A 21890-nucleotide genomic window follows, 5' to 3' on the forward strand; every position below is an offset into this window, starting at 1 on the left:
CCTTTGTGCTTCTCTACCATAGCTTTGAAGCTTTGAAAGTAAGTAGACACTTTACATTTTTCTTTTGTGAAATACACCCACACTTTCCTAGTGTGGTTATCAATGAAAGATATATAATAATGGCATCTTATTGATGTCTTCTTTCATGAAATACACCCACACTTTCCTAGTGTGGTTATCAATAAAAGATATATAATAATGGCATCCTTATATTAATGTCTTCTTTATTGGTCTCCCCAAACATTAGAATACACACATCTAAGGGTATTTGACTTACATACTTATTATGTGTAAATGCATCTTAGGATGCTTGCCAATTGGCATGCTTCACATACTATGTGCATTCCATCAACTTTGAACTTTGGTAAACCTATAGAGCTTGCATATTGTTAATCTAATTCTAAGATTAATAAGAGCTACCGCTATTATCTTACATCAAGGAGTCACGGTACATACACCAAAGGGTCGTACATTCAAGATATAAAGCAATAGTGTCTAAAGCTACAACTTAAAGGAGCGCCCGTAATGGTGTGATGGAGTATTTATGATGATTCCCGCTTCAAGAGCGTATGGTAGCAAGATAGGATGAAGTCCTAAGTGATGTACTTCACGGATATATTATGAGAGTAGTCATTGTAATAGCATTAGGCCTCTTATGAGCCTAAAGTGCCCAACCGGCCACAATTTAAGTGAGTGTGAACACTTATGGCCATGTATATAAGTGAATTTCTCTCATAAGACAATAGACTCTCCCATTGTGCAATTGTGTAAGATTCCTCCCCAGCCTCTCAAAATGTCCAGCATCTTCCCGTGTAATCAAATCCCTCCTTAGAAATATAAAAGATCTTGTTTCTAACTGTTTTAGTCTAGAGAGAGAAAATATTTTAGAGAGAGAATATTCAGATTTTTAATATTTTTGGATAGAAAAATATCTCATCTTCTTAAAATAAGTTCCCCTGAAACAGAAATTCAAAAAGAACTTCCAATGTGCAACTGGAATTTATTGGAATTGGGTATAAAGGACCTTAGCCTAAGGGTCTAGATTTTCAAAAATTTATGGACTATGGTCCAATTAAGGTTTCTGTGGGCCAATAGGATCAATCCATGTGTGATGAGGAGATAAATCCAATTTGTAAAAGGAAATACCCAAAAATGAGTAAATGCTCACATAAGGTGAAGAGTTGAATATGTACAAGGTTTATTAGTAAAAAAACTGAGTAATATTAAAAATATGAGATATTTTGGGTATAATGATTCTATTTTGACACATATGTAAGGAAGGGGATTCCCTTCAATGCTCACATAAGGTGAAGAGTTGAATATGTACAAGGTTTATTAGTAAAAAAGCTATGAGTAATATCAAAATATGAGATAATTTGGGTATAATGATGCCATTTCGACACATATGTAAGGAAGGGGGAGAGCATTTGATGAGGCGCCTACTTCACATGATTAATTGAGTTTTAAATCATCATAAATTCAGATATTTCATCTCTCCTCTCTCCTAATTCAAGTCTAGTTGCAAAAAAGTTAGCTCAACTGACCTAAAAATGGTCAAAAATTGACCAAACTGAATTGGAAAATTCTAGAATCAGTTTGTTTAGTTAGGAGCTCACTTTTTCCTATAAATAGAGGCCTTCCCCTTTGTTGAAACTCAATAATGTTTATGCATTGTTACTCTATTCCACCCAAGCCAAGAACTGTGAATTCATTAATAATTCACTAGTTTTTGACATTTCCCTCTTCCAAAGATAGGTGGCCACTCTTGTTCAATCAAGAGTTGAACCCTCAAACCCTCAAGCCAAAGGAAAGCTATTAAAGTCTTTAGTAAGTTGGTGACTCTTCTTTTTTTTCAATTATTTCATGGTTTTTATGGTTTAAATGATTTTTATGCTTTATGTCTTCTCTAAAAATGTTATTCCTCATTACAGAAAGGCATTCCCCTCTCTTCTTTAGCAAAACCAACCATTCTCTATCCTTGGTAATTGGTTAATGATAAATTATCAAGTTTTTTTTATAATGTTGTTTTAGGAAATTGTTTACTTTTGGATAAATCTAATACTTCTAGCTATTTTTTTAGACTTAGAAAGTTGAAAAATGATCAGCCATACAAAGGAGGTTATGGCAAAATTTGTTGAAATTAGTGAAATACAATTCTTCTTTAATCTTTGGGGTTTCTATATTCCAAGTATTATTTTTATGCATAGGAGTATGCATAAAGATAAATTTTTATATCAAAAGTGTTACTTTTATCATTTTTATTTTCATGCATAGGAGTATGCATAATGATAAATTTTTATATCAAAAGTGTTACTTTTATCATTTTTATTTTCATGCATAGGAGTATGCATAATGATAAATTTTTATATCAAAAGTGTTACTTTTATCATTTTTATTTTCATGCATAGGAGAATGCATAATGATAAATTTTATATCAAAAGTGTTACTTTTATCATTTTTATTTTCATGCATAGGAGTATGCATAATGATAAATTTTTATATCAAAAGTGTTACTTTTATCATTTTTATTTTCATGCATAGGAGTATGCATAAAGATAAATTTTTATATCAAAAGTGTTACTTTTATCATTTTTATTTTCATGCATAGGAGTATGCATAATGATAAATTTTTATATCAAAAGTGTTACTTTTATCATTTTTATTTTCATGCATAGGAGTATGCATAAAGATAAATTTTTATATCAAAAGTGTTACTTTTATCATTTTTATTTTCATGGATAGGAGTATGCATAATGATAAATTTTTATATCAAAAGTGTTACTTTTATCATTTTTATTTTCATGCATAGGAGTATGCATAAAGATATATATTTATTATAAAATTGTTATTTTTGTCATAATCAATTTTAATGTATAGAGGTATGCATAAAAGATAAATTTTAATCGGAGATCGACATAAATGAATATTCCTCGAGAAATCCATGTTTTTGAATTTGTAAATAAATATTCATCGAAAGAAATTTTAGAAAAAGAGAAACTAAGATAGTACCTTTCGAGAAGATAATTTTAGAAAGAACCTTTCAGACCTAAACTTTGACTCAGACTATTGACCAAGACCTAATTCCTTCGTCAGTTTCAATCAATGACGATGTGTCCAGTTCAGGGAAAATATATTCAATCACCCACCGAATCTGAAACTAAGTTAAGACGTGACTTTGATCTAAGGACCAAGTTAACATAATTTAAAGAATTCTGTTTGGAATTGAAAATTGGATCTAGAAGTATTGAGATAGGGATTTACGATATACTCATGGTATTCAAACAAAAATCAAAACTGTAAACTTGCATAGAAACCCTGCCTTCTTAAAAGACTGTCTTACGCCAGAATGCTGGAGGGAGCATTTGGCATATATGTTTATCTAAGGGAAGTTCGGTTGCAACAGCTGGCGGGGAGTGTTCGAGTGACAGCTCACGCGCAAAACCTGCCGAGGTCTTGACCAGCCTCAGTATGGTTAAAATGGTGCGCTTTCGATACGATGGACGAGGGCCGACGAAGCGGTCCCTGAGTGAAGTGCCAGGACACCTAAGGAGGATCTTGGAGGGTTCTGACCAGGTGATGCACGGGCTCGCAGTGTTGAGGACATCCATGCGTATATCGAGGAAGATATTATATGATGGACCTATGTTTTTATAATCTATCACTGGATCTCGTTGTTGACTTGTTGGTCTCAACGGAGAGTCCAGAGTGATACCGTTTTGTTGAGAAACAAGGACTCAATGAAAATTTTGAAGTATGACATGTATAAACCGTAAATTGTTTATCAAGGGTTGTTTTTATTAAAGTTTTAATAAAGAGGAGTGTGTGCGTATCTGTTTTCTAAAGCTAAAGTTAAGAAAGGTAATTCAATTATGGGTGGGTGAGTACTTGTTTGGTTCCACCGATTCCAGTGGTAGGGTGGTGGTGTCAGGCAAAAATCTGAAAGATATTTTGAGTCTGTGTACATATGGGATGCGTGGTGTGTGAATAAGCTTTGCTGTGAATGCCCTGGCAAATGTACAGGCTGAATGGTTTCGCAGTGAGCTGGTATACATGTCGGTTTTTTTTTGGAGCAGATGCTGGAGATTTGGAAGTTTTATATTGCAACAGTGTGGTGTGCGGGTGGTTGCCAAATGCATGGCACCGACTGTGATGGTAACTGTCATGTTTGGTAAGTTATGATGCGGCCGATTTTTGTGTGGGCAGCTCTCGCATAATTTTGGAAGGTCGTGGGCGCGCCGTGTTAACCTGAAGTTTAAGGAGAAGGAGGGGCCCTTGTAGCAGTGTGTGGCCATCATTTTGAAGCTTTAAAAAAAATAATAATAAATATACTATACAAGGTGGCCAATGTGAATAGGGTCCACATGGAAGGTTTTGTAGCTGCCAGCGGGTTCCCTCTAGAGGCTGGCGAAGATTCGAGGAGGTGCTAACCGCCTGATGAGAAGAAGCCCAGCTGGTGATTCTACGAAAAAAAGGAACGGGGCGTGTGAGTACACATGCGCGCAGGAGAGCTGCAGAAGAGGTGTGCTATGCGTGGCCTTGGGCTAGCTGGGGGCCTCAAGGTGCGCAGGTAGAGCTGGCTGGGCGCTTGTGCAGACAGAGCCGGGAGTGTAAGAGAGACTGCCTTGAAGAGGCGCTGCAGGCAGACGGGCGTGAAGAGTGGAGTGGTCGCTCTCTGGTGGTCGCCTCGACAGTGATTGTGAGAGAGAGGCGAAGGAGCTGGCGAAGCTGCGTGTGTGAAGCACTGGGTGCTGAGGCGAGGAACAGAGAAGGTGGCAGCCGCCTTGTAGAGGGCTGGGGATTCTGCAGACGGGGGGACCAAGGTGATTCGACAGGCCTTGTGAGAGAGAGGCGAAGGGTGGTTGAGCAGCAGCAAACGGCGAGGAGAGCCGATGATGAAGTGGCCGTGGGTGTTTTCTACTGACAGGCACAAAAGAGAGGGCTGCTCTGCTGGCGTTGACTGAAGCAGAAGGGGTCGCCGTCTCCTTTCAGTGGTGTTGGGCTGGGGATACAGCATAGGTTTTTGGGTGTTGGCTGGTGGCAGGCGACTGGCGTGGGAGTCGCCTTCATGCTGCTAATAGACCTGCGGTGACTGGCGACGGAGAGGAGTAAGCTGGCGAGCAGGTGGTTTTGACGTAGTTGGTGCTGGCGATAGTTGGGGTTGACTGCCAACTGCTGCTGGTGACAAGATGAGAAGGAGCCCTGGGTAAGGTTGCTTGGGTAGCTGTGGCTGCTGAAGACAGTCAAAAGAGAGGCCGCCTCGTAGGAGTGGATCGCCGAGCGAGTACTGTTGCAGCAGAGCAGAACAGAGGCGAAGACAGAGGAGCGCAGTTAGAGGCCTTGGCGACGGGCTGGTAAAGGAAAAGCTGGGTGTGCAAGGTTCATGAATTTTGAGCTAGCTGTGGGGGCTGCGAGGACTGTGGTGCCAACATGTGAAGGTGCTAAAGCAGAGAAGAGGCACGTTGCGGGTATGTGTGTGAGTTTAATTTTGGATGGCAACTTGTGTGGGCTCTTGTCTATGTGTTTAATGGAAGGAGTGATTTTGTGGGTGGTTTGGGAAGGGTGAAGTGTGAAGAAAGTGTGTTGTGTTGGGGATTGTGGTGCCCCATTGTCTATGGTTTCGGCTGCAGGAGAGGATACGTTGAGCTGTCGAGCTCCGGCCTCGATGACCTGGCCGTTCCCATAGGTTGAGAGTGAGTTGAGTGTAGTGAGACGTGTGTGATATCCTCTTTGGTGCCCCCATATTGTTGTTGTATTCCAAAGTTGCGAGGTGGAAGGCTATAGAGGCTGGGTGTTTGTTTCTTTTTTTCACCTCACAGTGGCTAACCCATGGGCCGGATGGGGTTAGGCTGGAATTAGTGGAGTTTTAATAATCAAACTGTAAAATCTTAGGATTACGCTAAGATTCGAGTAATTAGATAATTCCCTGATAAATTTTTCAATAAGTGGATCAACAGCTATGCCTGACCTGGATCAGGAAAAAAGCGTTGAATTTACTAAAATGATCAAATTATATCAGTGATAGTTTCCTTCTATCTAGTTTATTCAGTTGAAGGATAGCTTAGAATTGATCACGTTAGAAAAATTCATTAAAAAAATAAAAAAAATCATAAAGGTGGAAGCGTCCCCGCTTTCCGGGCATGGGAATTTTTCTCGGTTTTGGTTTTTGGAGTGACCACCAGCCTAGTCTCGTGCCCGGGCATTCGAGGGCCAGGCCCCGAGTGAGAAACCCTGCCCCGCGCATGAGGGGGCTGCTTCCGCTGTTTCAGCTACTACCGGGAGTCCGGCGCGCGGAGGGGGCAGAGGGATCTCACAGTTGGTATCAGAGCCAAATTGAAAGCTAATAAGGATAAATAAATTCTTATCTGAAATTGATAAATAAGAACTCAGAAAAAGCTTTTTTTTAATGTATTTCATTCCGTAGGCTTCTTTAAGGAAGAATTTTTAATCAAAGAAATTGTTTTTATAGATGGAAGTCCCCTATTTATCTGGTATTCCCGACCTCACCCAGTCTCAAGATATTACTGCGTTCGCCTTCGAGCATCTCATCTCTTCCGCTTCTACTCGAGCAAGCCGAGCAAGACTCGCACGCCATTTCGAGGAGTTATATTTTCCTAACCTAGTGGCGAGACTACATAAGTGGTTTGCAGGGCAATATGTCAACGCCCCTTGCGACCGCCGTGCAATGCTGTGGGAGAACCTCTCATTGGCTATGATTCTGTTAAAGCTGAAAATGACACGTGGTGTCATTCTATATCATTCAACACCTCGAAATTTCAGACTTTCATACCGAATTTATAGACTCCTTAGTCGATTTATCCCTAATGAGAAAATAATAGCTCCCTTCAGAGTTAGAGAACTTATGTAACAGGATATGACTATGGCCCAGTACGGTCCTCTTATGCATCTCCCGAGGAGATTTTGAATTTTGGAGCCAAGCTGCTCTATGTATAATTTGCAACTTTTATATAAGAAGGTTTTCTGAAGAAAAATTCCCTGTTGTATAAGTGATTACTTATAGACGATCTGATAAAGAAAAAAATCCGTTATCGGACATATGTCATAGACCTCCAATGAGATCATTGTCTTGTTTAAGAAATTGTTTTCCGAAACTCTTAAGTCCTAGGATCTCGTGGATAATGTCAATCAAAAAAAATTTAATAATATATAAATTTTTGGTATGAGACGAGAAAACTGTGGTCAATTCTCTTTCAAAAAATTTAATAATATATAAATTTTTGGTATGAGACGAGGCAACTGGAATTTATTGGACTTGGGTATAAAGGACCTTAGCCTAAGGGTCTAGATTTTCAGAAATTTATGGACTATGGTCCAATTAAGGTTTCTGTAGGCCAATAGGATCAATCCATGTGTGAGGAGGAGATAAATTCAATTTGTAAAAGGAAATACCCAAAAATGAGTAAATGCTCACATAAGGTGAAGAGTTGAATATGTACAAGGTTTATTAGTAAAAAAACTATGAGTAATATTAAAAATATGAGATATTTTGGGTATAATGATTCTATTTTGACACATATGTAAGGAAGGGGAGTCCCTTCAATGCTCACATAAGGTGAAGAGTTGAATATGTACAAGGTTTATTAGTAAAAAAGCTATGAGTAATATCAAAATATAAGATAATTTGGGTATAATGATGCCATTTTGACACATATGTAAGGAAGGGGGAGAGCATTTCATGAGGCACCTACTTCACATGATTAATTGAGTTTTAAATCATCATAAATTCAGATATTTCATCTCTCCTCTCTCCTAATTCAAGTCTAGTTGCAAAAAGTTAGCTCAACTGACCTAAAAATGGTCAAAAATTGACCAAACTGAATTGGAAAATTCTAGAATCAGTTTGTTTAGTTAGGAGCTCACTTTTTCCTATAAATAGAGGCCTTCCCCTTTGTTGAAACTCAATAATGTTTATGCATTGTTACTCTATTCCACCCAAGCCAAGAACTGTGAATTCATTAATAATTCACTAGTTTTTGACATTTCCCTCTTCCAAAGATAGGTGGCCACTCTTGTTCAATCAAGAGTTGAACCCTCAAACCCTCAATCCAAAGGAAAGCTATTAAAGTCTTTAGTAAGTTAGTGACTCTTCTTTTTTTTCAATTATTTCATGGTTTTTATGGTTTAAATGATTTTTATGCTTTATGTCTTCTCTAAAAATGTTATGGCTCATTACAGAAAGGCATTCCCCTCTCTTCTCTAGCAAAGCCAACCATTCTCTATCCTTGGTAATTGGTTAATGATAAATTATCAAGCTTTTTTTTATAATGTTGTTTTAGGAAATTGTTTACTTTAGGATAAATCTAATACTTCTAGCTATTTTTTTAGACTTAGAAAGTTGAAAAATGGTCAACCCTACAACAGAGGTTATGGCGAAATTTGTTGAAATTAGTGAAACAAAATTCTTCTTTAATCTTTAGGGTTTCTATATTCCAAGTATTATTTTTATGCATAGGAGTATGCATAAAGATAAATTTTTATATCAAAAGTGTTACTTTTATCATTTTTATTTTCATGCATAGGAGTATGCATAATGATAAATTTTTATTTTCATGCATAGGAGTATGCATAATGATAAATTTTTATATCAAAAGTGTTACTTTTATCATTTTTATTTTCATGCATAGGAGTATGCATAATGATAAATTTTATATCAAAAGTGTTACTTTTATCATTTTTATTTTCATGCATAGGAGTATGCATAATGATAAATTTTTATATCAAAAGTGTTACTTTTATCATTTTTATTTTCATGCATAGGAGTATGCATAAAGATAAATTTTTATATCAAAAGTGTTACTTTTATCATTTTTATTTTCATGCATAGGAGTATGCATAATGATAAATTTTTATATCAAAAGTGTTACTTTTATCATTTTTATTTTCATGCATAGGAGTATGCATAAAGATATATTTTTATTATAAAATTGTTATTTTTATCATAATCAATTTTAATGTATAGAGGTATACATAAAAGATAAATTTTAATCGGAGATCGACATAAATGAATATTCCTCGAGAAATCCATGTTTTTGAATTTGTAAATAAATATTCGTAGAAAGAAATTTTAGAAAAAGAGAAACTGAGATAGTACCTTTCGAGAAGATAATTTTAGAAAGAACCTTTCAGACCTAAACTCTGACTCAGACTATTGACCAAGACCTAATTCCTTCGTTAGTTTTAATCAATGACGATGTGCCCAGTTCAGGGAAAATGTATTCAATCACCCATTGAATCTGAAACTAAGTTAAGACTTGTGACTTTGATCTAAGGATCAAGTTAACAGAATTTGAAGAATTTTGTTTGGAATTGAAAATTGGATCTAGAAGTATTGAGATAGGGATTTACGATATACTCATGGTATTCAAACAAAAATCAAAACTGTAAACTTGCATAGAAACCCTGCCTTCTTAAAAGACTATCTTACGCCAGAATGCTGGAGGGAGCATTTGGCATATATGTTTATCTAAGGGAAGTTCGGTTGCAACAGCTGGCGGGGAGTGTTCGAGGGACAGCTCACGCGGCAAAACCTCCCGAGGTCTTGACCAGCCTCAGTATGGTTAAAATGGTGCGCTTTCGATACGATGGACGAGGGCCGACGAAGCGGTCCCTGAGTGAAGTGCCAGGACACCTAAGGAGGATCTTGGAGGGTTCTGACCAGGTGATGCACGGGCTTGCGGTGTCGAGGACATCCATGCGTATGTCGAGGAAGATATTATATGATGGACCTATGTTTTTATAATCTATCACTGGATCTCGTTGTTGACTTATTGGTCTCAACGGAGAGTCCAGAGTGATACCATTTTGTTGAGAAACAAGGACTCAATGAAAATTTTGAAGTATGACATGTATAAACCGTAAATTGTTTATCAAGGGTTGTTTTTATTAAAGTTTTAATAAAGAGGAGTGTGTGCGTATCTGTTTTCTAAAGCTAAAGTTAAGAAAGGTAATTCAATTATGGGTGGGTGAGTACTTGTTTGGTTCCACCGATTCCAGTGGTAGGGTGGTGGCTAACCCATGGGCCGGATGGGGTTAGGCTGGAATCAGTGGAGTTTTAATAATCAAACTGTAAAATCTTAGGATTACGCTAAGATTCGAGTAATTAGACAATTCCCTAATAAATTTTTCAATAAGTGGATCAACGGCTGTGCCTGGCCTGGATCAGGAAAAAAGCGTTGAATTTACTAAAATGATCAAATTATATCAGTGATAGTTTCTTTCTATCTAGTTTATTCAGTTGAGGAATAGCTTAGAATTGATCACGTTAGAAAAATTCGTTTAAAAAAAATAAAAATAAAAATCATAAAGGTGGAAGCATCCCCGCTTTCCGGGCATGGGAATTTTTCCCGGTTTTGGTTTTTGGAGTGACCACCAGCCTAGTCTCGTGCCCGGACATTCGAGGGCCAGGCCCCGAGTGAGAAACCCTGCCCTGCGCATGAGAGGGCTGCTTCCGCTGTTTCAGCTACCAGGAGTCCGACGCGCAGAGGGGGCAGAGGGATCTCACAAATTGAGTCTTGTAATAGCATTAGGCCTCTTATGAGCCTAAAGTGCCCAACCGGCCACAATTTAAGTGAGTGTGAACACTTATGGCCATGTATATAAGTGAATTTCTCTCATAATACAATAGACTCTCCCATTGTGTAATTGAGTCTTGCTCTTGCTAATCCTCTTGCTAATCTCTCTCCCTAATGTATGCTAGTGAGTGTGTGTGAGTGAAGTGAGGTGAGAGGAGGGACGAGGACCCGTAGTGCAATGCGGCGGTGTGACAACGCTCGCGGCGAGAGACGCGGTGGAATTGCTTCTCAAGGAGTTGTAGTCCTTGGAGACCTCAAGGGTTACGAGCTCAGCCATTGGAAAGATCCTTATGACAGTTGGGGTTCTCCAGGTAATCTCTTTTTGGATGTGTTCCAAGGAGGGTTAGGGTGAGCCATAACATTTTTTGCACCGCTGCCGGCCGAGGAGCCATCCCTTGGCTTTTTCCATCGTTTTGCCTATAATCTATGCATAACCCATTGCCATTATCTTGATTAATGATTTCCCATGAAAAAGATGTGGATTTGATGGTGATTTGTGTGAGATTTGGTGTAGAATAGCTCTCTCTCTTTTTTAAGAATGTTTTTTACTTAATTTTTAGATTAATTTGTGTTTTTGTTGTTGTTTTTGTGGTTTTTTGTATTCTTAGGGCTTGCACATAGTTTGTATTAGGCTTAATTTGCATCCATTGTATTAAACAATGCAATAGAATGCAATTCTTAGTGAATGTTAGCTCTCTTTAGTTAAAACATAGAACTAAGAGCATTAATTTTAGTTTAATTATGTATTTGTTGTTGAAATTGTTTAGATTAGAGTGTTAGCAAGCATTAAGAGTAGCTTAATCTTTCAAAAAAATCTTAAAACCATCAAAAAATCCTTGAATTTGACTAATTTCTCTTAATGGACTAGTTTTTGTCATTAAGGGTGATAATCTTGTTCAAGAGGCCAAAAAATTAGAAAATGTGTTAATTGGGATCGAAATTGATCATATGAGTAGTCGAAATTGGTGTTTTTGAGTGTTTTGAGAGCATCTAGTTGCATCAAAACGCCTAATCACATCAATTTTTTCATTAATTAGAGAAATTTGACTCTCTTTGGTTAATTTTACCTTAAAAGAGGAGACCATAATTAAGAGTCTAATTAATCTCCTATTTTAGATTAATTTACACAATTATTGATGCACAAAGATTAGCATTCCCTTGCTCTATCCAATGATGTGCTCAATTGTGTGAATTAATTAGAGATTAGTGGTTAATTAGAGTCCTTGATTAGTATAAAAGAGGAAATAATTAGTAAAAAGATTAATCTTAGACTAATTCTTAATCACTTTTTTACATAACTCATTAAGACTAATGAGCATTCAATGAATAGATGCTCATGAGTTATCAAAATTGTCCATTTTGGAGTCATTTATGAAGGGTGTAAGGGGTGTTATTAAAAGGTTGACTTTTTTTATTCCCACATACCTTTTTGGAAAAATGCCCATACCCCTTTCATTTTAAATTCAAAAAATATTCCTCCCCCAAAAAAGGAAATTCGTATATCTCACTAGACTCCAAAAAAAAATTTAAAAATTGACCGTCGTGAAAAAAAATCCGGTGAAAAATTTCGGCTTGTGAAAGAAATTCTTGTGGAAAAAATCCGGCCATGAAAGAATAAATTCAGTGAAAAAATTCCATATGTGGAAAAAATTTCGACGTGAAAATTCCGACCGTAAAAAAATTCTGGCAAAAAATTTTTAGCCATGAAAGAAATTCCGACCGAGAAAGGAATTCCGGCAAAAAAAATTCCGGTCGTGAAAGAAATTTCGACCGTGAAATAAATTCCGGTCGTGAAAGAAATTCCGATGAAAGAAAATTCCAACAAAAAAATTCTGGCCGTGAAAGAAAATTCTGACAAAAAAATTCCGGCCCCGTGAAAGAAACTTCGGCAAAAAAAATTGGGTCGTGAAAGAAATTCTGGTGGAAAAAAAATCGGGCGTAAAAGAAAATTTCGGCCGTGAAGGAAATTCCGCCAAAAAACTCTGGGTGTGAAAAAAAAATTTCGACAGTGAAAAATCTGGCGTTATAAAAAAAAAGAATTTTCCGTGGTCCGATTCACGACGTGAATTTAAAGTTTCACTGCATGAAACTTTGGAGGCCCGTATCTCCTAAACCATATATCCGATGAAGGCACTCTAGGGCTCATAGAAAAGCTGACATCGTGCTCTTCGACTTTGAACGTCGTCCGAAGTCAAAATCAACCATTTTGGCCTCCAAGCAACAGCCTCAAAATTCGACTCGAAAATCAAGGCAAAAAACAACCCAAAAACTATGAAAAATCATAAAAATTAGCGCAAAAATGACGACGATTCGAGCTACTTTTTGAGGGTCTAAACGACAAAATCATGGACGACTTAGGGAAACAAAGTTGTAATACTCCAAAAATACTACAACTCCCTACAGAGTTTTTTAAAATTTCTTGGAACACCCTAAAAAACGAGCTGCAAAACAAGAAAAAAAAATCTCAAAATTTTTTTTCGTCTTGAGACAGTGATGGAAAATAGGTTTTAGGACCTCCTCTTCCATCTGGGAAGTTCCTAGCATACGCTTTTTTCAAAAAAAATATCTCTGTCGTTCACGTGCGTATAGTGCCTAAGCTTATTAGGGCAAATGAACACCCGTTTGATCCAACGAAGAGTACGCCAAGCCTCTTAAGGCTATAATGGGCTGTGGAAAAGTATAAAAAGCAAACAAAAAAAAACTATGATTGCTTATTAAGGAGCATTTAGGCACTTTGACATGGCCATGATAGAGGGATTGCTAGGGATCACACAAAGACTAAACCCAATGGCTGACATCTTCGAGCCATTGAGATCTATGCCAAAAATTCACCTCCCAATGCCACTTGCCATACCTATAACAAGCGTGTCATCATGTTTTACACCCCTATTACTTCCATCCCACCGGGCTTTGGCTCCTTACCTAACATTCCCGTAAATCCTATAAGTACCAACCCTTTCCTGGATGCCCACACCTTGGACATACTAACTAGTCTAGGAAGGGGGGTGGCCCAAGGACTCAATGAGTCTCTTCCAATAAGAGCACTCACATATGGCCTCAGTGACTCATACAAAAATACGGCCATACAAATTTCCAAAATATGACGGAACAACAGACCCTATTCAATTCATTCAAAATGTTTAAACAGAGATGTGAAACCTTTGGAAATCCCAACTGCCCCACTAAGGTACATGCGTTAAACTTATGCTTAGAGGGAAAAGCTAGTCACAATGGGTTCATCGCATTGATGCCAGCAGCGATCAAGACCAACTTCAAAACCTTGAAATCAGCCTTTATACATGGCTTTTCCAGACAAGGTGATCGATGGAGTGCAGTAACAGAACTCTATTCAATTGAGCGTCAACCAAATGAATCCATTAGAAATTTTATCCTTAGGATAAAACTCTTGGACTCATGTTGTGAGTCATGGGAAAAATTAAACGATGTTCAATTGAAGAGATGTTTCATGATGGACTTAAAGAATAACAGCTTACACAACTTGATCATTGTAACCAATCCGGAAACATTCGATCAATGTTGTAAAGAAGCAATATGTTCAGATGACAACATGCTAGAAGATGATCATGCTATGAGGTGTTTCTCATCTAAACCAAGTGAAGCAATGGCAAAAGAAAGATCGATCTTGGAATTGACATTCCCAGAATTTTATGCAGCCAACATCTCTAAGAGAGAATGAAAACCTTCAAAACCAGACATTCTTAATGTCTTTAAAAGTGAGGAACGAAATGCCTTGTGTTGAATGCAATCACTACGACTATCCCAATCCTCATTGTGCATACAAGGCACCTGTTCCTCTATACTACATACATTGTAAAACCTTTGACCATGATACTAAAAAGTGTCCCGCTTCATTCACAATTGACTCAAAACCTCCATCTCCCGTACACCAAACAGAAACAGTCCAAAGGGTAGAAACTACTCAGGAAGCAGTTAATCAAACACTTCAGTGTTTCTATTGTCATGAACGTCAGGTATTGTCTCCAATTATCCGCTAACTTCCGATCAGCATCATATGCTCCTACATAACTAAGCCATTCTGCAGTGGATCTCTCTTTGTTTATTCTAGTTTGTACATTAGCTCGATAGCGTTGTCGCTTATGTCTTGTTTTCTTCTTACCTAGTTTTTGATTTTTGTTTCTATCAGATTCAAACTCACTTGGTCAATCTTCACTTGTGTCCCCCTCACTCTCGGATGAACTGCAAGAGGTCATTGTCCTAGGCCTTGAGCACGTTGTTTCCACACTTGGGTGAATATTTGATTCATACCCCCTATCACGCTCAGAGTCAGTTTCTTCTTGAGATTCAGACTCGGAGTCGCATTGGTCAGAGTCTTCGCTACTTTCAGTGTCAAGGGAGTTTGCCATCTTCTTGCCATCAGGAGTCAAGTGCATAACACCTAACATGTTTACTGGCACTAATGGTGGCATATCTTGCCCCTTAGGCATTACCCAACTTGTGCCTCTATTTCCCCATGTGTCTATGGTTGCCGCTAGGTGTACCCAATCCACGTTATCCGACTCAGTCATACCCGGTAGGACATCCATATAAGGAGAATCTTTCCCATCATCAGTCTCTTTTTTGCATGTATAGCAATACTTTAATGGGGCTGAGTGAATAGTGGTATCCGATCGATTATCAATGATAACCTTGCTTCCTAAAGGATGCGTGCGACCATTCTCAAGATCAAACCGAATGACAAAGTCTTGGAATTGTAGGTAGACATGGTTTTTCGACCAGTCATGTACCATTTGTGCTTCCCTCATGAAGGGGCGTCCTAAGATCATTTGATATGACATAGGATGCTTAGAGAAATCCATTACAATGAAGGTATGTCTTACCTTGTATCCTAGAACCTTGATCTTAAGGTCCCTTTACATCCCGATAGGTTTAGCTATAGTTCCATATGCCATCTTAACCACTATGTTTGTGACTTCTAGGTGAGGTCTTCCCATAGATTCCCAACAATTTTTAGTCACAATGCTCACTCCAGCACCACCATCAAGGATTCCCTTTAGAGTCAATCCCTTGGTAGTAATGGGGAGGGTTGCATTAGATTTGTCACCTTGGTAGTAATGGGGAGGGTTGCATTAGATTCGTCACCTTCAAAGTATTGTCCCAACTTGTTAACAGGTATTTCAACGACTGAGTCTTTATCTAGGTTGGACTGTATATCCAAATGTTCCTCCTCATCTTGAAGCGTGTCGAGTCTATCCATATATTACAAATTGTGGTAACCCCGCCTTCAGTTCTCCATCGAGAAATGCCCAAAGAGCTAAGAATAGCTCAAGATCTCCGTATAACTTGGATATGATCGTGGTTCTGATTTCAAAGGACATGAAATCTATTAGTTTGGACACATTCAACGGTACTTTTCGAGATGTCGGCCCCTGACTAGGGACTGGTGAAGATGGAATCACTTCCTCTTCGCGATGGGGTCAGCCATTCCCTCATTAAACATTCTTTCAAGCAAGAAGGGTGTCTGCCCACTTCTTGATGTCCTATCCTCACTTTCTTCCCGAATGATACTAGGTATAGCTAACGGTTTATGGCTCCTGTGAGGCTGAACTTGTGTAGGAAACACTATGTCTGGAATTTTGATTCTTCTAGGGTCTGCTGTCTCCAGTTCTCTTTGTGTTTCTTCCACCAAACCCCTTAAGTGTTGCACTTGTTCAATCTCCTCAACTGGGTTTGGGTAAGTTCCAATATTTTTCCTGAGGGTTTTTGGCCCATGTGGCTTATCTTTGGGAGTCTCAGTCAGTTTGGGTAGCCGAGAGGGCATTAGCTAACTTGGTTGTGGGGCCGGAGGAGTTTCCCTTTGTTTCCCTTGATTTATGTATTCGCTTGATTCTCCTTCATTGAGCTCCCGAGTGGGTTCCTCCCTTAAAGTAGTGGCTTTGGTCCCCATGGTTTCTATTGAATCAGAATCATCTTCAGGATCATTCATATACACCGGGCCGTCTCCTCTTTGAACTAGGTTTGGAGCTTGTGGCATTAAGCGATCTCTTCCGTCACGTTTTCTTTTTCTTTGCTCGAGCAATTGATGCAGTATCCCTCTCTTCAAGAATGTAGTTTTGATTTTGAAGCATTGATCGTGTGACTACATTCGCGGGTACAACAGGTGTGGTTCTTAGTGCCTTATTGGTGACCTCAACCAAATTCAATGGCGTAATCTTGGGTGCACTCGGATTATGTGGACATTGAGCAATCAAATGATCTATGCCACAACGATTACATGTAAGTACCGGCATTCCCGATGTGCTCCCTTGATTTGGTTGCATTCCCGATGTGCTTCCTTGATTTGGTTGCATTTGAGTAGCGATCTTCTGTAGCCTATTAGGAAACTCCGCAGCACGATGTGGTCCACCACAATCATAGCATTGAATAGGTGGTCTCCTAGCCACGGTATTAAGGTTTTGCCCTCTCGTAGCGAGAGTAGCCGCTTGATATACAGGCTTGACTTGCCCGAAATGATCCTCCATGTAGTACTGGGGAGTCATTTCAAACGTATCAATCCCATATGGAACAGTGGGGTCTATATCCTCTTCATAATCCCCACACACTATGTGACTCACAACCCATTTGGTTTATAGGGGTAATCCTTGGATGTGGAGGCTGTGGTCCGAGCATTGGCGGTGGTAACGGCACAGGTTGGACTAAATTTGGGTTCCTTGGAACTATGTGTTGTGTGAAGGTTGCTCGACAGGTGGTGCAATCATCAGTGCGGGTACTTGAGGTGTGTTTGACCAGGCTAGTGGTGCCTAATTTGCTAACATACGCTTAAGTACTAGTAGGCAATCCTTAGATTGATGGCCATACTTACCACATGCATTGCAAGTCCCATTGAATTTAACTCTGAATGTGGGACATTCACTTGTGCTATGTGGTCCTAAGCAAACCAAACACCACTGTTGCTCTCGTCTTGGTACATATGGCTATTTTGAGGAGCTCGATTACCCCTAAAGTATTCTTGGAGAGCCTTAGTAAGGCCAGCTATAGACATTTCGGATATATTGGGCTCCTTGGCAATAGGTTTTATAGTCATTAGCTTGTGCCCATATACTTGCGAACTGATAGACTTTGTCTCCGAAGACACCTTTTTACTTGCAATCATCAAGTTGTCTTCTAATTGGATTGCATTGGCAGTGACTACTTCCCACGTCGTAAGACCTCTAATGACTAGGCCATTGTATATGTCCTCGTGGCGCAGTCCTCGGATGAATCTATCAAGAAGTTGGTTGTTATTGAAGCGCTCATTAGGAGTACAACGAGAATTTAGATGCTTTAGTCGACTAATAAAGTCTCTCACTGACTCTCCTTCCTAACGTTAAGCTTTTTGGAGTTGAGATGCTACTCCCCAAAGCACACCCTCACATATGTATTCTTTCAAGAACAATCTCTTGAGAGTGGGATAGTGAGTACGCTCTTCAATCCTTAAAGTTCGATCCCAATCTCCGGCTTTTCCACTCAAGGTTAAGCCTAAGGCTTTACATTTATGTAGCTCATTGTGCTCTTCCAAGGAATCACACACGTGTTCAAAAACTTCAATGTGCTTCCTAACATCTTCGTTACCACTGAAGTTCTGAGTGAGCTTGGCAACTTGTACCGCCTTGCTTCTTCTAGGCTCTGCCTCAGGCATGCCACACATGTTTTTCGTAATAAATCATTAGATCGCTTGAGCAAACGCTACTAGATCACCTAAGTGAGCAGGCATAGCTGGTGGAGGCACTTCTGGGATGGCATGGTTGACAGGAGTTGGCATTGGTCTTGATATGTATGCAGCTGTCTCATAGGATATGATATGTGACTAGGCATAGCTCCTCTTGGATAAGGGTTGTGATAAGGCATTCGTGGAGCATACGCCATTGGTATAACAGAAGGCGTAGGAGCTACATGAGCATGAGTAGCGATAGGTACATATGGTCGATATGCACTAGTACGCACTGTTGTAGGTACTGTACCACTAGTAGTAGGTAGCGGTGTTGTACTAACTACAGTAGACGGGTGCACTTTCCGTCATGCTCATCGAAGTAGGCATTGTGGATTCCCTAATGGAAAGTTGAGCCAAAGTTGGAAAACTAAAGTTACTGCTCGTGGGCTTAACCTGCATTGAGACTCCACGCAAAACAACATACGAAGGATCTACGGGACTCACCGAGGGAGTCTCCAATTGCGACAGGGTTGGTTGTTTAGCCTTGCCCGTATCCAAAATCCTCATAGGGCCAGTGGAAACCAGGTTCACTCCCGAGGGAGTCTCCAATTGCGACAGGGTTGGTTGTTTAGCCTTGCCCGTATCCAAAATCCAAAATCCTCATAGGGCCAGTGGAAACCAGGTTCACTCCCCTATTCTACCTCTCAAATTGGATAATTCTATGGATAACTTCACATATCATTTGTTGTTGTTCATCTAGATTGGTGGCACTAGATGTAGATCGTATGACTTCTAAGCAACCTACATGGTATGTGTAACCCGTGTATAGGTCAGTCAGAGTCTCCGTGTGTAGATCATATTCCCAATTTTCATTGAGAAATATCCCATCTAAACTTGGCGTGCCAAAAGGTTCTCTTGAAGTGGACGCAATGTCACTTCTTATGGATTGACTTCTAAGGGACCTCTACTTTAGGAAGAGCATCAGAAGGTGGTAGCTCAATAGGGCCTTCATTAAACGAAGTGGGTAGAATATCCACATGGACACTCTTTGGGAGGGTAGGGTCTACATGAGATGTGAATGGCGAATCTACTTCCCCTCCTCCTTCGTTTACTTCACTTATCGCATGTTCAGAGCGTGTAGCTCTACTAAAGGTCTCTATTAGACGACTAAACATGCTAGATCCGGGTTGTGAGGCCCAAACTGGCACGTTTTAGCTTGATTCCTCAAAGTTCTTGGTAGGGTGCCCTTCCCTGACTTCAGAGTCAGAGGACAAGTCATCCGTGGATCTTGGGTTGCACTTCCTTGGGTTCCACTTGAAGGCCAAGATGCTAACGTGGAGGGATGGTGTGAGCCTGCATAAACTAAAACGCTTTCTAGTTTGCTGAGACTCTAGCACCCGACCAGAGCGTAGATGCATGTGACGTGGATACCCTATGGGCGTTAGTAACTACCCTTGAAGCCCACCCAAGTGGTTTCTCAGGTGTTTCGCACCCCGTTTTTACTTGTTTTTGTCTTGTTTTCAATCCATTTTTTACCCCCTTACTTATGGTCGAACCTGGACTAGGGCGTGTGATAGCTCAAGAGCATATCGTTCAAGGGGTCCTAGCGTGCTTTACAGCATAGTGTTCGCCTATCCGGAGCTCCCGTGGTCCTTATCAGAACACTCTATTTGCTTGTGGGGGGAAAGGTGAAGGCTTTATCCCACATGCCCACTCCACTCTTTGGTAGGTAGACTACATATAGAACTTTACTCCCCTTAGGCTTTCACTTGAAAGAAAACTATGGAGGCTCACTCTCCTATATATATATATATATCAAAAGATCGAGATCGAGGCCGGGGTCAATTGGGGGTTTTTTCTTTTCAATTTTTTTTTTCAAATAAAAAATTTCTCTTTTCGCTCCACACGGGTTTCGTTTTCGTTTTCGTAAAATTTTTTTTTTTTTGGGAAAATGTTTTAGGTTTGCCCTCCGTGTTCACACGCACGCGCCCACGCGATGCTCAGAACTGAGAGAGAAGCACTTCGTCCGTTTTCACACACACGTACACAGCGTAGAGAACAGAGCACACACACACTGCGCGCAAAACGGAGAAATGAGCGGGTAAAATAGAATTGCAGAAAATGAATTGTAGGAAACGAAAATGTGAACACCATACACACAATCACACCTCTCTATGCCTTTCCTACTATATAAATTTCACTTCAAGCAGCAGCCCGAGCTGCATTTGGAGCTTGGTGCAGGGCATGTCCCCGGCAATGACGCCAAAAATGTACGCTTTTGACGCACGTGTCGGAGCAAGGCACCGTAAGCGAGCCACGAATGGCTGCAAGCATACAACCAAAAACTAGCAAGCTCAAATAGGGAGCAAAGGTGTGTTACTCACCGCTCAGACCGCCATCGCGAAGGATTCTCGCGCCGCCGCCGTGCCGCCATGCAGTGCTCGATCGCTATCTCTCTCTCTCTCTCTCTCACACACACACACACACACACACACACACACACACACACACAGGAGAAGGGGATGAAGAAGATAAGGCAAGAGCACTCCTTGTATTCAACACATTGAGAATGAGAGGTTTTAGGGTTATATTTGACTCTTATATGTGACCTAGCCGTTCACACATGGACGCCCACACATGGCCGGCCGATCCTAACACTTATCCTGATGACATTCGAGGTGCGCCTCTCATCGGCGATCACCCAATCCCTTTATCCTTTACATGTGGTGCCGACAAGCCTGGTCCATGACTCAGAATACTTAAATACGTCTCAATGTTCGCCATAGGTTAACAGGAGCCATAAAATATTCAATTAATTATTGATTCATGATGCGATTCATGATGCTATGGTAGTGTCCTTATGAAGACAATAATGAGACACTTCAATGCGCACTTAAGATCTTAGAAATATGAGCTTGTGAGATCTTTTATCATGAAAGGTTACACAACAAGGCTTACAACTTGCTTGGAAAGCAAAGTGGATGAAAGGGCCTTAAAATACTCAATAAATCATTGATTCATGATGCTATGGTAGTGTCCTTATGAAGATTATATATCCTTTTTTCATGAAAGACTTTTTTTCTTTTGGGATCAATAATAAGTATTTATATATATAAACTGAAAAGATCAAGTACACTTAATGACAAAAAGTTCTAAATTTTCCCTGCATTCCCTTACATTTCAAACTTGACTTCATTTAAAAGTTTACACAACAAAGACCATCTTTCTTCTTCCAATAGAAAGCTGGAGTGCTCCCAAGAAATCTGATATCCAAGCATGATACAAGCTTCCATCATTGCATTAGTAGTGTAGCGTCTTGGCGACTGTTTTTCTAGCCTTTTCTTTGACCATATTTTCACTGAGTCTAGTTCCCAACGAGTTCTCTATAAAAGCAACAAATGTGTGATCAGTTTGTTTTTCCTTGAAGTACCACCTTTTAGTTCTAGGTCCAAATCTGGGTAATCTGCATTTCCATCCTTCACAGAAACTCACCTGTACCACCTTTTAGTTCTAGGTCCAAATCTGGGTAATATGCATTTCCATCCTTCACATAAACTCATCTGCAACATCAAGCCAAGGGTTAGGAGTCCCTTCCGAGTATGTTTGAAGCCTCATTATATAGTCATGAAAGA

The sequence above is a fragment of the Cibotium barometz genome, chromosome 30, assembly GCF_041138505.1.
Source record: "Cibotium barometz isolate CiBa-2024 chromosome 30, ASM4113850v1, whole genome shotgun sequence".
NCBI lineage: Eukaryota > Viridiplantae > Streptophyta > Polypodiopsida > Cyatheales > Cibotiaceae > Cibotium > Cibotium barometz.